This window comes from Peromyscus leucopus, chromosome 23 (assembly GCF_004664715.2).
Source record: "Peromyscus leucopus breed LL Stock chromosome 23, UCI_PerLeu_2.1, whole genome shotgun sequence".
Lineage (NCBI taxonomy): Eukaryota > Metazoa > Chordata > Mammalia > Rodentia > Cricetidae > Peromyscus > Peromyscus leucopus.
This window is the reverse complement of record NC_051082.1, coordinates 45685118-45692338: the sequence shown is the minus strand read 5'-3', so window position 1 is coordinate 45692338 and position 7221 is coordinate 45685118.

Here is a 7221-nt window from a genome sequence, read left to right as displayed (position 1 = left end):
ACTCAGGAGGTAGAGCGGGTGGATCTCTGTGTGTTCTAGACCAGCCTGGACTACACAGCAAGTTCAGCCAGTCAGAGGTATATAGTGAGACTCTGTCTCAAAACAAAACAAAACACAAAAACAAAAAACCCCAGCCTAATTGTTCCTGCATGGTAGGGCGGAGGGGTGGGGAATCTTGCCTTCTGTATATAGTGTAGGGTATTGCAAAAATGTTTTTTTTTTTTATTTAAACCAATGTTCAGCCCTGAAAACATATACATAAAGTAACATAGATTGAGCAGGTTGTATTTATGTGTTTAGGAAGAAAATATATATACACATATAACAACAACTAATGAAACAAGAGGCTGTGAATTTGAAAGAGTGAGGAAGAGGGTTTGGGGGGGGTGGGGGGGTGGAGACGGGAGATGAGACAATTATTATCTCAAAGAGTAAAACATCTGTATTTTAAAAACCAGAGTTTAAAAACATTTATTTATCTAATTTATGTATTATGTCTCTCTCTCTCTCTCTCTCTCTCTCTCTTTCTCACACACGCACACTGTGTGTGTGTATACCTGTGTGTGTGCGCGTGTGTGTGTGTGTGCATGTGTGTGTGTGTGTGTGTGTGGTGTGTGTGTGTGTGTGTGTGTGTGTGTGGGGGGGGGGGGGGGTGTGGGTGTGTGGTGTGTGTGGTGTGTGTGTGTGTGTGTGTGTGTGTGTAAATCAGGCTTGGCAGCAAGTACCTTTACCACTGAGCCGCCACCCCTCCTCCATCACCCTTATTTTGAAACATGGTCTTGCTTTGTGGAACAGGCTAGTTTTGAACCCACGATCTTCCCGCCACTGCCTCTGGACTGGGATTCCAGGTGTGCACCACTCTCGGCACAGCCTGAGAAACTATTGTCTTTCATCCAATAAAGAAACCTGATTCAGGTATAGATAGCTCTTCCTCTGGTCACCTTGGACAGCTCAGTCACCCCCTTGGGCTCTCTCTCCTCCCCATCCGTCTTCTGGAAGCGATAATCCCACACCAAAAGCGTCCCTTCGTCATTTGTTGCCTGACAGTTCAATTGCATTATCTTCTTGCTTTCTAGTTTGCTCAGTGTAGATGGAAGTCAGGCAGGAGATAAAGCTGCAATCCACCCGGGAAGGATACACAAGCAGCCCCAAAGGCAGAGTAAGATGCACACAGCCTGCCACTAAAACAAACATCTGCCATCATCTGAGAGCTAATGAGAGGAACAGAGCTAAGAATTTCTTCTGTGTTAGTAACAATTAGGCCACATGTATGCTTCTTGGCGCACACACTCACATACACACATATATATGTATGTATATATATACATACACACACACATATATATGTATGTGTTTTTATGTATGAGTGTGTGTGTGCGTGCACACGCGTGCAGGTGAGTGAGTAGACCAGAGGTTAACATCAAGTGTCTTTATTCAGGATGCTCTCCACCTAGAGTTTTGAGACAGGGTCTCTCACTGAACCTCGAGCTGGCTTACTCACCTAGTATGGCTGGCCAGCTAGCCCCAGGATCTGCTCATCTCTGCCCTCTCCCCAATACTGAGATTAAGGATGCATGCCATGCCACCCTATCCAGCTTTTAAGTATGCGCAGGGGATCCAAACTCAGGCTCTGGTGCTGGTGCAGCAAGCAGTCTACCCACTGAGCCTTCTCCTTTGTCGATAACAATTAGGCTGGGGGAGGCGTGTATTTGTGTGTCGCAGGTGCGTGCGTGCGTGTGCGTGTGTGTGCGTGTGTGTGTGTGTGTGTGTGTGTGTGTGTGTGTGTGTCTTGTAGAGGGCAGAGATCAATGTTAGAGACCTCCCACCTTGTTTTTCTGAGGCAGGGTCTCTCTTTGGCCCGGAACTCACCCTGTGGGCTCAGCTGACCAGCCAGGGAGCCCTCCTGTCTGTGTCCCCAATACGGGGATTGTAAGTGTGCACCACCATACCCAGCTTGTGTGTGGGGACACAAGGGATAGGACTCAGGTCCTCATGTTGGGGTGGTAGGCACTTTACTCACCCAGCCATCTTCTCAGCCCAGGCAGCCTGTATTTGGGGGAAAAAAAGGATACTGCCGTGAACCATAAGCTCGGAGGATATATGAGACTCTGGAACCTGGTTCCCACAAATCATGGGCTATTGAAAAATGTCTGGAGCAGAGCAACCCCACCTTTGCCGAATGGGAGCTTGTCTGACCCTCAGGATAAGATCAGAAAACATGAAGGATGCTTTATCTGGAAGGCTGCTCAGCCAGATGATGCCATGCATACATGCTGGGTAGGGGAATTTCTAGTGATTTTTGTTCATTTTTTAAAAAACAACTTTATTCATTTATTTATTTAATCGTGACCTCACTGTGTATTCCTGGCTGTCCTGGAACTCACTTTGCAGACCAGGCTGGCCTTGAACTCACAGAGATCCGCCTGCCACTGCCTCCTGAGTGCTGGGATTAAAGCTGTGTGCCACTGTTCTGGAGCTCTTTTTGTTGTTGACGTTTTGAGTCAGGTTTGCACTCTGTAGCCCAGGCTGGCCTTGAGCTCCTGAGCTCCCAATTTTATTGCCTCAGTTTCTCAGGTGCTGGGATTACAGGCATGCAATGCCGTACCCAGCAGAGGTGACTTAACAAACAAAACCTTCTTTAGGGGCTGAGGCCGTGGTTCAGTGACTGCCACAAAAGCTTAAGGTCCTGAATTCAGATCTCCAGACCCACGTAAGAAGCTGTGAGCCTCTCATCTCAGCACTGGGGAGATGGGGACAGGAGGGCCCCTGGGGCTTGCTAGCCAGCTATTCTAGCTGAATTAGAGAGTTCCAGATTCAGTGAGAGACCCTACCTCAAAAAAAAAAAAAATAAGGTGCAGAATGATTGAGGCAGACACCTAACATTGTTCTCTGGCCTCCACACGAATGGGTATGAATGTTTACACATACACATTGCACACACACACACACACACACACACACACACACACACACAAATGAATATGAAATAAATGAGTAAATAAACCTTCTTTGAGCATATCAAGTTGCCTGAAATTTATCCCAGGAAGACTGGTTTTAGAATATGAAACTATTGTTAATGATTTTAAATTAATTTTGTTTTATTACAAAGAGGATTCAAATATAAATCAACGACCAGAGGCTCTCTTTAGTCTTCAGACTGTGGTGGTGGAGGGAGGGTCCTCCTGGCTCATTCTAGAAGACACATTCCCAGCTCTTGTTTGCTGCAGTAGATAGACACAGGAAGAAGGGGGATCAGTGCCCTCCCAGGAGGGGGTGCGGGATGAAGCCTTGTCTGGATCTCTGTGTGCTCCTTAAAGACCAAACATGGACACAGATCCTGGGCTCAGAAATAGCCCCTTGCCCCATAGAGCCTTGGAATTCTGCAGGGTCATCTCAAGGAAGAGAGAGCCAGGGGAGGCGGCTGCTGGAACCCTCCGTGCTGGCTTTGAAGTGAGGCCCAGGACATGTTGTTCTGAGCAGAAGGCTCCTAAATTATGGCAGAAACAAGCCTGGGATCCAGACAAGGACTTCTTCTCTGCCAGGCAGTTTGAAAAGTCTCTGTTCCAAGCCCACTAGAAGTTTCCCAGGGAGTGTGTGTTCTAGAAGCCCCAAACATGGTTACCAAAGATGCTGAAGACCAGTTTACCTAGGTGTACAGACCTTCCTACTCCACTCCTCTGCTCCTTCCTCCCTACCCCCTCTCTGCTTTTATTGACTCTGTTCCATTTGGGACATAGCCTCAGGGACCCGAGGTTGGCCTCAGATTCAATATATAGCTGAAGATGACCTGCCTGCCCCACGGGAGGACTTATGAAAAAGAACTTGGGTAGAACTGAACGGAAGGATGTGACAAACTCCTATGCCCTAGACAGATGTGACCAGGAAAACAAGGACTCAATATAGTACAGGGCTTAGGACCAACACCCATCCTCAAGCCCTGGTCCTAGTGATGTTCTGAGGATCATTATTAAACCTCTGTGAGTTCAGTTATGCTGTGTGTGACACAAGCACAAGAGTTACTGTGTTGTGGAATTTTTGGTGGAGTGGATAGAACCTAGGATATTGTGCATGCTAGAAAAATGCTCTATTACTGAGCCACACCCTAGCCCCTCACTGGGGGATTCTAGGCAGGGGCTCTACCACTGAGCCACACCCCAGCCCCTCACTGGGGGATTCTAGGCAGGTGCTCTACCACTGAGCCACACCCCAGCCCCTCACTGGAGAATTCTAGGCAGGTGCTCTTACCACTGAGCCACACCCCAGCCCCTCACTGGGGGATTCTAGCTCCTTTTTATTTTTTCTCATTATGTTGCCCAGGCTAGCCTTGAGCTCGCTCTATAACCCAGAGCTTGCCATCCTCCTGATTCCCTTGTGTCTGAGATGACAGGCACATGCCGCCAGGCCCCGCCCACCTACAACTCTTGACCTAGCCCAGAGCTGGAGCACTCTCTCTGCGTCTTTCTCAACTTTCCACCTCTCATCTCTTTTAAGGAATTTGCAGCAGCAGCCTGTGCAGATCTGTGCCCATCCAAGTTTCAGTTCAGTTTTAAAGACACCAGTGTATGTGTGCAGGTGCATACATACAGGCATATGCATGTGTGTGCTGTGTGAGCATACATTGTTTGTGTGCACATGTGCAAATGCATATGGAAGCCAGAGGACAACTGTTCCTCAGGAGTTGTCCACCTTGTTTTTTGATACCAAATAGGCTAAGCTGCCTAGACAGTGAGCCCCAGGGATCCACCTGTCTCTGCATCCCCAGTGCTGGGGTTACACGTACATGCCACCGTGCCCAGCTTTGTTTGCAAGAGTTCTGAGAATCAAAGTCAGTCGCTCATGCTTGACTGAGTCATTTCCCCTGGCCATGTTCACTCATTGTCTGTCTGTCTGTCTGTCTGTCTCTCCATATCCTCTTCCTCCTCTCTCTTTTGTTCTGTTTTTTCTTTCTTTTTTAAAAGTTTATTTAATAGCTGGGTGATGGTGGCACACACCTTTAATCCCAGCACTCAGGAAGCAGAGGCAGGCGGATCTTTGTGAGTTTGAGGCCAACCTGGTCTACAGAGCGAGATCCAGGAAAGGCACAAAGCTACACAGAGAAACCCTGTCTCGAAAAAAAAAAAAATTATTATGTATACAGGGTTCTGTCTGCATGTATGCCTGCAGACCAGAAGAGAGCATCAGATCTCATCATAGATGAGCCACCATGTGGTTGCTGGGAATTGAACTCAGGAACTCTGGAAGAGCAGCCAGATGCTCTTACCCGCTGAGCCATCTCTGCAGCCCCCTTGTTCTGTTTTTTCATCTTTAATAGTTTATCCAAGGGCCTTCAACTCTGAATGTCCACGTCACCTCCACAGCACTCACCTGGACAAGAGAATCACCAAGACCCAGGCTTCCCGCCCTCATGCAACTCAAGCATTCTCTGGACCTGGATCACTTGGAGCCCAAAGCTCCCCATGTGTTCTCAATATGTACCCAGAGGCCCAGAGACCATCACTTTGGTTGCAAACAGGTCTGTGGGGAAGGATGAGCAGCTTCAAAACACCTGCTCACTCCTGAGGGCATTTAAGGCTGACCCTGGGACTAACAGCAGCAGCTCTCTGTAGGTGAGTACGGAAGATGGGGGGCTTATACTTGTGCTTGTAGGTGTCGGGGAGCCCCTGGCCTCTTCTGTCTGGGCACTGACTCTTCTTCCTATAGTAGGCCATGCAACTGTCTGGGCTCTTAGGACCCTCTTGCCAAGGCTCCACAGAAGGGGCTACCCTGAGAAGGTCTAAGTTGCTGCGTCTCCTGGTTGAAGTTAGCTGTGGCTTATGACATAGTGACTCTGACATTGTCTTTATGACAGTTAAGGAGGAAGCAGCAACATGGATAAATGTCTACTCTGCTAAGCTTAGATATAAGCTGTTGTGTACAGGCAGGGTTATTATAAAATAGGCTTTTGTGTGTGTGTTAGTCAAGTTTGCCCAGTTATGGGCTAATATGTTTAGGACATGCTGAAGGTGGGCAGGGCTTATGCTCAACAAGTTAGCTATGCTCTATGCATTTTCCCCTCTTTGAGGCAGTGTCTCCCTAGGTAGCTCAGGCTAGCTTCATACTCCCAATCCTCCTGCCTCAGCTTCCCGAATGCTGAGATTTGAGGCCTGGGCTACCAGGCCTGACTTCCAGTGCATTTTTAGCTTTCGTTCTGATGTTCTAAATTTTCTGGCGGCTTTGAGTAGAATCTTCCAAATAGCAGCCTAGAATTCTGGTAACCTGTGTCTAGGCTCTCCTCCTGGCTCTCAGCGAGATCACCTGTGGTTTTGTTGGCCTGACCAGTCCCCTCCAGAACAGTCTTCCACAGCCCCAGGAGGCTTAATCACCCAAGTGGAGGTCCTGCCTGTCTGCCCACTGTGAGTTCCCAGGCAGCCTGGACAGCTGTGTGCGTGTTTCCCTGGTGTTGAACTTGGTGCCTGGAACTCTCGTGCCATTGTGTCTGGTTGGAAGAAACCTCACAAGGGAGCTAAGGGATGGTGGTGGAGCCCCATGGCAGTTTCCCAGTGCCTACTGTCCTAAACTGCCTCTGTTCCAGTGTCCTCAGGAAGTGGGTGGAGATACCTCAGGGCAAAAGTCACTGGCACCCTTCACAGGGAATAAGCCTTTCTCACTCCGATCCAATCGTGGTTTCAGTGTAAATCCTACTTGGAGGGAAGTGGATGTTAGTGATGTAGAGGTAACAGTTTCAGCATCACTGTTCCAGGTGCAGATGAAGTGGGAACCCGTGACAGATCAGTGTGTCTGCCCAAGATTTACGTGTGTGTGTGTGTGTGTGTGTGTGTGTGTGTGTGTGTGTGATAGACATGCAAAGGTAGATGACCTACAGGAGTTGGTTCTCATCTTCCACTACGTGGGTGCTGGGGATCAAACTCAGGTGGTCAGGTTTGACTTGGTAGCAACTGTTTACCCCCATCTTTTTCGTTTTCTACTTCCTTCCTTTGTTCCTTTCTTCCTTTCTTTTTCTTCTGAGACAGTTTCTCTGTGTAGCCCTGGCTGTCCGGGAGCTCACTTTGCAAACCAGGCTGGCCTCAAACTCAGAGATCTGCCTGCCTCTGCCCCTCCTGAGTGCTGGGATTAAAGGCGTGCGCCACCGCTTCCCTGCCCAAGCTCTTCTTTTTAAAACATTGGTTCTCAACTAGTGGTTTGAAACCCCTTTGAGGTCACATCAGATATCCTGCATATCAG